This window comes from Myodes glareolus, chromosome 4, assembly GCF_982192425.1.
Source record: "Myodes glareolus chromosome 4, mMyoGla1.1, whole genome shotgun sequence".
Taxonomy (NCBI): domain Eukaryota; kingdom Metazoa; phylum Chordata; class Mammalia; order Rodentia; family Cricetidae; genus Myodes; species Myodes glareolus.
The window spans coordinates 33,568,633-33,578,013 of record NC_142029.1 but is presented as its reverse complement, the minus strand read 5'-3'; positions in this window follow the sequence as shown (position 1 = coordinate 33,578,013).

The window sequence follows — 9,381 nt, the reverse complement described above, 5'->3', positions numbered from 1 at the left end:
GCTTCGCTGTTGGACCATTTTTTTTTTTTTTGAGACAGGACATTACTGAATTACCAATGGGAGTCTTGATCTTATGCTGTAACCCAAGCAGGTTTTTTTTTTTAAAGAATATGCAGGATTTTATTTTTCATGTTGCTTTTACAATTTTATATATGTATATATAAGCACAAACACGTATATATACAAAAACCTGCACAGTTAGAATTCTGTATTCTGTGTTTACCACACAGTTTCCACCACTATTTTCTTTCTTTTTTTATTTTGCAATTATTTTTTTTTAATTTTTTAAATGGATTTTTATTGAGCTCTACATTTTTCTCTGCTCCCCTTTCTGCTTCTCACCTCCCCTTCAACCCTCTCCCAAGGTCCCCATGCTCTCAATTTACTCAGGAGATCTTATCTTTTTCTACTTCCCATGTAGATTAGATCCATGTATGTCTCTCTTAGGGTCCTCATTGGTGTCTAGGTTCTCTGCGATTGTGATTTGTGGGCTGGTTTTCTTTGCTTTATGTTTAAAAACCACTTATGAGTGAGTAAATGTGATAATTGTCTTTCTGGGTCTGGGTTACCTCATTCAAAATGATGTTTTCTAGCTCCATCCATTTGTCTGTAAAATTCATAATGTCATTATTTTTTTCTTTTGTGTAGTACTCCATTGTGTAAAGGTACAATTTCTCAGAAAATTAGGAAACAACCTTCCTCAAGACCCAGTAATACCACTTTTGGATTGGTATTGGATTGAGGATGCTCAATCGTGCCACAAGGGCATGTGCTCTACTATGTTCATATCAGCATTGTTTGTCATAGCCAGAACCTGGAAACAACCTCAGTGCCCCTCGGTTGAAGAATGGACCAGGCAGGTTTTGAATTCTGCCTCAGCCTCTCCAGTATTTGGATTGATAGGCCTGTGTCAGCATGTCTGGTTGAGCTGATTGCTCACATCATAGTATAAGGTTGAACCCTTCTCTTTGGCATCAATGCATTCATTACTTGTTGATGTGCTCTGAATCACTCATGGCAGAAAGCAGCTGAATGGAGTTATGACTGCTCTCTGTAGAGCTTCCTGAAGCTGGCCGTATTCAACTGAGAAAGCAGCGGCTGCTCAGGCTTTCCTTCCTGATGGCAGCGTATTTGTTACCATTCTGTTGCTGTGGTAAAACACCATGAACAGAAGCCACTTAAGGAAGAGAGGGTTTCTCTTGGCTTCCAGAGGGACAAAGCCCACTGTGGCAGGGAAGGTGCCGCCACAGACAGGCATGGTTATGGGAGCAGAACCTGGCGATCATAATTTCACCCACACACAGGAAGTAGAGAGAGAGGAAATGGAAGTGGGATCAGGCTACAAAATCTCAAAGCCCGCCTCTAGTGACCTATTTCCCCTTACGAGGCTCTGGTTTAGTGGGTTCATGACTTCCCTAAATAGTGCCACCAACTGGAGACCAAGCCTATTGGCGATAGTTCTCATGTCATCCAAACCATAATAGGCAGCATGTTAAATGGCCATGTCTTGAATTTTTTCAGCATGTATAAATTTATAGTCACTGAAATAATTTTCCATTTCCTCCTTATGAGGTCTCAAAGTAGCCACTGTTCTGTTTGCTGCCTTTGTAAGCGTGATTATGTTAGGTACGCCATGTAAGTCGAGCTATGTAGAATTTATTGTTCTATGACTGACTTATCTTATCTAACATATTATTTTCCCATCTATTAATATAATTAGGAGGGATCAGATTCCTCCTTTCTAAAGACTGGTTAATATTTCGTTGTATGTATACTCTGCAGTTTCTTACTTTGTTTGTTCGTTGGTGGACAGTGAGTTGTTCCTTTATTGTGATGGTTAATTTTAACTGCCAACTGGACTCCGCCTAGACTCAACCAGGCTGAGCGTTTGCATAAGGCATTATCTAGATCAGGTTGAATTGTGGGCATGCCTTGGAGAATTATCTTGATTGTTAATTGTAGAAAGACTGAGCCCATGGTAGTATCACTTCCTGGTTCAGGGGGCCAATGCATAGTGTAAGAAAGGAGAAGATGGCTTCGCATAAACAAATGGCATGATTGCAATTATTTTCTCTGCTATTAGCTGTGAATGAGATGGGACTAACTGGTTTGAGGTCCTGCCTCAACTTCTCAGTGGTGTTTTGTAACTAGAATTGTAAGTTGAATAAAGTCTTTCTCTCCTTAGTGGCTTTTTATCAGTCTTTCACGGAGGCAGAAATGACCCTCGAGTGCATATCTTGGCTCTAGTGGCCAGTGCTGCAATGAACAGGGGAAGGCGGATATTTTTATTGGATCCCAGTACCAGTTTTTTGGGAGATACATACAGAAGTGGATGTGATGGATCACCTGGGAGTTCTGTCTTCAGCTGTCTTAGGAGCTCCCACATGGTTTCCTATGGCATCTGTGCAGTCTTTTATTCTTGCTGCCAGAGTTCAAAGGCTCTGCTTCCTCGCAGCCTCTTGTTGCCTCGTTTGTCTGGCCAGTAGCTGCTCTAATGTGTGTGAGGTGGTATCTCACTTGAGCTGTGCCTTACATTTTCTGTGCATTTGTAACCTGTGGAGAAGTGTCTGCTTTGAATAAGCATGTTTTGTGTTTGCTATGGAACTGTAAGAATGCATCAACTCTTTCTCAGGACGAAGAGTGGGTGTTCTCCATTCTGTGAGCTGGTTTTTTTTCTTTGTTGATTATCTTCTTTGTTACAGAGGCCATTTGATTTTTGTTTGAGGTGTTCCATTTTTGCTGTTGTTGCGTGCGTGTGTGTGTTTGATATCCAAGACTGAACAGTGCCATGAAGTTGTTCTCATGTATTTTTCTTCAAGGAATTTGACAGCTTCAGATTTACACTTAAGTCTTTAGTCCATTGTAAATCGACGTTCAGAAAAGATTTATTATTAGTTATGTGTATACAGTTGAGTGCTGTTCCTGCAGAGGCCAGAAAAGGATGTTAGATGCCCTGCAGCTGGAGTTAAAGGAAGTTATGAATTATTCGATGTAGGTGCTGAGAACCAAACTTGGGTCCTCACTCATAACTGTTGAGCCTACTCATTCGTTTGCATCTGGATGCATAGCTGCTCATCTTCTGTGACTGGACAGGTTCCTCTGTTCAGGATGTGTTCGTTGCTGAAGATCAGCTAACAATTCGTGTGTGAATTCATTTCTAGGTTCTTGTTAGTACTGGTTCATATGTCTGTAACACCATTACCATATGTTGTTTTAATTACTTCTGTTTTGCAAAATATTTTGAAGTTATAACGTACACTTTGCTTTTTGTTCTTTCTCCAGATTTTTGGCTGCCAGGCAGAGGTGGCACATGCCTTTAACCCGGCACTCAGGAGGCAGGTGTATCTCTGTGAGTTCGAGGCTAGCCTGGGCTACAGAGTGAGTTCCAGGACAGGCTCCAAAGCTACAGAGAAATGCTGTTTTAAAAAATCAAAAAAAAAGATTTTTTGGCTATTATTAGTCTTTTATTTTTATGTGATTTTTATAATTTTTCATTTTTTGTAAAAAATGTCATTTCATAAAAACTATAGAAACAGTGTAGTACTTGGGGTCCATTTTAGTAATATTAATTCTTCCAGTCAGGGAACCTGAAATCCTTTGTCTTTTTAAAATTTCTTTAATCACTGTATCCTGCCTAGTGTGCACATCTCTCATCTCTTTGATTTACTTTGTTACTAAGCATCCCATTATTTTTGGTGATATTATAAATGGGACCATTTTCTCAATGTCATACAGTTCATTGTAAGTGTGTAGAAGTGCAACTGATTTGACTTTTAATGTTGATTTCATATTCTATAACTTTACTGAATTTGTTTTATAAATATGAGTTTTGTTGTGTGTGCACATGTTTTGGTGTGTGCACATGCATGTATGAATGTGCACACACATGTGTACCCATGCACATACATAGAGGCCAGGTGTCAACATTAGGCATTTTCCTAAATTGCTTTTCCATCTTATTTTCTGGGACGGGGCTCTCACTGGGCTGAAGCTATTGATTAGGCTGGCTCCAGCAAGTTTCAGGGATTCTCCCATCTCTGCCTCTCTAGTCCTGGGGTCACAAGAGCGTGCCACCATGCTGTTTTCCCCCCTGTGTTGGGGATTAAACTCTGATTCTTATGCTGTGTAGCAAGCACTTTACTGACCGACACGCCTCTCCAGCTCCTGAATGGATAGTTTTACCTGAGTTTGTTTGGAAGACCTGGTTATTCCTTTTGAAGCAATACAATATCCACTTTGAGGGTTTTATCCGTGGACTCTGGAGGCAGGACTGTTAAACTCGGTGCTGGTTTTGTGTCTTATTAGCTATGTACTGCTTCATTTTTCCGGGGCTGTGATAAGATACCCCGAGGAAAACCACTCAAGGGCAAGGGGATTTATGATGGTTCACAGTTGGAGGCTACAGTCCATCATAGCATCCTGCACAGCTGGGAAGTCCTGGCTGCAGAAGCCTGGGATAACTGGTCAACCGGTGTCTGCGTTCAGGAAGCAGAGAATGATGAATGGCTGTGCCCAGGTCAGTTTCTCCCCCTCCTTTAGTTCAGGATCCCAACCCAGGGGAGGTGCTACCCAAAGTGGGTGTGTCTTCCCCCATCGGCTAATTAATGTGGTCAAGATGATCTTCCCAGGGATGTTCAGAGGCTCATCTCCTATGTAATTCTAGATCTCATCAAGTTGACTACTGAGATTAACCAGGACAGCATGCAATCTCCTGGTGCCTCAGTTTCTCTACTTGATAAAAGCAGGGAGTATGTCTCTGTATTGGGAGTTGTGGATATTAGATCAGAAGGTACATATAAGAGTACCCCAACACTGGGGTTGGAGAGATGACTGATTAGTTAAGAGCATTTGCTGTTTTTTGGCAGAAGACTCCAGTTAAAGTCCCAGCACCTATATTATGCATTTATAACTGCCTATACCTCAAGTTTCAGGAAAACCTATGGCCTCCAAGGGCACCGTTGTATACATAGTACACATAAGTTGATATAGATACATACCCATACACATAAATAAAAATAATAATTAACTTACTAAATAAGAATAGAGAACTCAGGGAATGATAGTTTGTCCCACCTCTTCTTTCTCCTCCTTGATGTGTTAAATGAATTAGGAAATGATTTCAGAATAGTATTTTAGGCCTAGTGTATTTAAGACTGGGGCATGAATTTAAACTATCCCTGCTCTATACATTACTCCCTTATGAATATACCCAAATAAATCACTTTCCAAGGAACGCATGTTTGAATTCTGAGCTTAAGTGGTGAAGCATTTCTACTTGCTCATTGAATAATGAGCTGCTTTCATAGTGCATAACTTCTGAGGTGTGTATGTGTGTGCATGTGTGCATGCTTGTATCTGTGCATGTATGTGTGGTGTGGGTAAGTGTCCATGTGGTTTTGTATGTGTGTGTGCGTAAGGGGAGTCAGAAGGCTAATATATGGAAATAAGTGCCCCGTGAGTGATCCTTATCATTTAGACCAATTAGTGTTCTATGATTACCATGAAACTGGCAGAACACAGCACTCAAAAATCACTATGCAGATTAGAGGCATGAGCAGGGCGGAAAGAGGTTAGTGAGAGTTCACGGTTGAGTAGCAGGAAGATGGACTGAATTCATTTGCATGCCAGAATCCATCAGCGTAGCTATGTGTTGCAATCACTCCTTTCTGAAAGTGAAACATTCAGTCTATGGGAGACGAGGCAATGGCTCTTGCCCTGTCAACGGACCTGGGCTCATGCGGATTCTCTTGTTGGCCTCCAGTAGATCTAAAGGGGTGGACATATAAAGTTGATACTGAGTGCCATAAGTTGATGGTATGGAATTAGAATTCCGAGGGAGCCAATGAAAATGACATGCAAACATTATGGTCATTTGTTATCATTATAAAATGTGATAATGTCATTGCTGACTTATGGAGATGATGACCTGAAAGGCCGTGACATTATGACATTACATTTTATCAATAATGAAAAATTGCTGCCCTTGCATGGTGAATGGTGCAGCTTGGGTGACCATGGAAGGGGGCCGCAAGCTTTTCTGTTAACTGGAAAATGATCAGAAGTTAAAGACGTGTTTGGGTAGCCAACACAAAAGCCTGGCATGTTTTCTTGCCCTACCTGCCCGGGAAACAGGAGACCTAACCAACCCAAGAGGTTTAATATTCTGTAGTGAGAGGCTTACTTCCAAGTCACTGCAATGCATAACAGAGCTGCCTTCATAACACCTTTTTAGACACGAGAGAAAATGAGTTGGTGTTATTTTGGGGAAAGGGTCCTAGGGCTTGGCAGATGGCTCTCAGTGCAGAAATGGGGCACAGCTGATGTGGAAACCTCAGTTAGCATATTAGCTTGCTCTTCGATGAAGCCACAACAAAACATTGTGCAGGGCACCCAATGTTGAAAGCACACATGGCTGCAGAAGACTGTTCTGAATCCTTCTACCGTGCTCTAGCTGGACTTTTTTTTGACCAAAAGGAAGTTAAACACGGTACTTGTAGCTGGTGTGAGACAAGCAAGCCCAGGTACTGTGGCTGGAATGCTCATCAAAACTGCGACTTCTAAAGCATTTTTGGCAGATCACGCCGAGGTGGAGGCTTTTGTGCCTCAGAAAAGATGTTTTCCTGCACAATGGGAGGACTGAACCATGTGGGAACTTGCCTTGTAATTTTCTCTCACATTTGATCTATTAGACAGCTATAAAGAATGAACTACGTGGATAAAAATGCTGAGTCTTAACCTTCATATATAAAGCCTGACAGGGATGTAAAATCTTTAGATTTGGGGTATAAAATAGATTTTCTTGCCTTTTCTATTTTATGCAGGTATTTCATGGTGGACACATAAAAGTACCTATTTACTGTGTTTTTTCTCTTTACCCCATGCTTCTGTTTGAATTCGGAGGAATTCATGTCAATATCAATATTTTTGGATAGAAATAAACAGTTCTCCCCAGTTTCTGAGATGTGTATATGTGTGCATTTGTGTATCTGTGTATGTATGTGTGGTATATACATGTGATTATAAATGTATATGTATATATGTATGTGTATTTATATGTATGTGAATGTGTATACATGTGTATTTGTATGTATGTGAATGTTGACAGAGACTGCTTGTTCATTTTCAGGCTGCTCAGACCTGAATAATCACACAGAAACTATATTAATTCCAACACTGTTTGGCCTATTAGCTCAGGCTTCTTATTAACTAACTTTTACATCTTATATTAGCCCATTTCTATCTCCACAAGGTTGTGGCTTACCAGTAAGGTCTGGCAGCAGTATCTTTCTCCTTTGGCAGCTACATGATGTCTCTTTGACTCCTCCTACTCTTTCTCTCTATCTCTATTTGGATTTCCCACCTGGTTTTACACTGCTAAGTCATTGGCCAAATTTAATAATAATAAATTTATTATTTTTATTTGGTTTATTAATTTTATTACTTTATGAACTGTAATAAATTTAATTGTAATAAAACATATTCACAGCGTACAGCGGGTAATCCCATATCATGTAAACACATGTTCATGTGTATGTGCATGTATTTGTGCATATGTTATGTACACATATGTGAATATGCATGTTTATATGTATGCAAAAATGCATATATGTACAAATGTGCTCATTTGAGTGTGTAGGTATTTGTGTTTATTTGTATGTGTACATGTTTGTATGCATATGTACATGAGTTTGTGTGTATGTATATGCATGTATGTGTGTACATGCATATGTATACATATGTATGTGTGTGCCCCTCTGCTCTCCTTGCTTGCTTCAGCATGGTGTACTATGTGTACACTGTGTTTCCAAGCTGTAAGCCATCTATCTCCCTGTGATGATGCTGAAGTGACTGTCTCATGGTAGTGGGTGAGGCAGAGGTAAGGTAGGGTTGAGGTGACTATGTGGGGGTTCCAGCCAATCCTTCTTGCTTACCAGTGCTCATACCTCAGTATAACCCTTCTCTGGTAGGCAGTTTTCAAGGCTTCTGGGCAGCACTGACTCTCATGTAGGCTGTGGCTCTTAGTTCAAGCCTTAGCCCAATCTGGACACATTAATGTGTCTCTCTTGATATTTGCCATAGTGCCTGGTACATTTTAGAACTTAATACATGTTAAATAAAGCTGAGAGCACTGCTGGACAGGACATTGATAGTTCTCTAATTTAGTGCAAACATTTAGGGAAACTCAGAACATTCTTTCCTTGGCTGGAGATGAACTGGTGTTCTCAGGATGTGACCTGTAGACCAAAAGCATCAGTGTTACCTGGGAACTTGCTAGAAATGCAAAACCAGAAGCCCCGATTTGGGACTCAGAAGTCCATGTTGAACGTCTCTGTAGGTTGCTCTAACAGGAGGGCCATTGGCTGCAGGGAGTACTCAAATCTCTTCTCATTAATGCAGCAGCAACGGGGGAACTGCTAGTGATGCTATTCTTCAAAATAATCTCATTTTCTAGTTGTTATGCTTCTTAGGCTTTGTCCTTCTGAGAGAACCCAGAAGGGAAGAGAAGGCAGTGTGAGGCCAGGGATTGCTCTGTCCTACCTTCATCAGTTAAGTCCTTGTAAGTGGGTAGACAGACTGTGACATGGTACAGTAGAGTGCAGACAGGTATGACTTGCTTCCCCCTCAGCAGGGGGTGCTGCCTGGTGGTCAGTGGTTGGTTTCTCACCTTTCCTCCACCCCAGTTTAAGGTGGTATCTGATGGTGAGCCCTACTAGGAGGGGAAAGTGAGTTTTCCAATCAGCAAAACACACATTATTGACTGTCGGTCTATGGCAAAGTCTTGGTACATCAGGACTCACTAGCTATGGCTTGCAAGTGATCTTAAAGAGTCCTAGTGCTTGTTTCGGTACAATGTTGTATCTGATGGGTAATGCAGCTCTGGAGGCTGCCCAGAATTTTTTATCTTATAAGCAACTTGCTTCCTTTCCTTCTCTTCCTCTTCGTCATCTCTTCTTTTTCTCCATTACCTTCTTTTCTTCTTTCTTTTCTGCTTTCTCCTTCCTCCTCTTCTTTACCCCTCCTCTTCCTAGTCATTGCTGCCGCCGCCACCATCGCTGCCACCACCACCATCTTTGCCACCCTGCTATTTAAAAGGGAGGTAGGATAAAATGACACTAACCTAATGGACTTTCCATGAAGGTTAAACGACTTGGAAAGAACAATTGTGTAAAAGGAGGCCAGATAAGGACTTGATACACAGCAGTATTGTTGTGACTTCTCTTGTTCCTCTGGTGTGAACTCTGTGGCAGCTCGGACTGGGCAGTGGGATGAGAGAAGGCGTCTGCGCTGAAGCTGCATCTTGCTGGAGTAAGGTGTGGTATTCCTGCCTTTCAGGATGAGCTCATGTAGTCATCTTCCAGATCATCAACAAATACGGCTTCT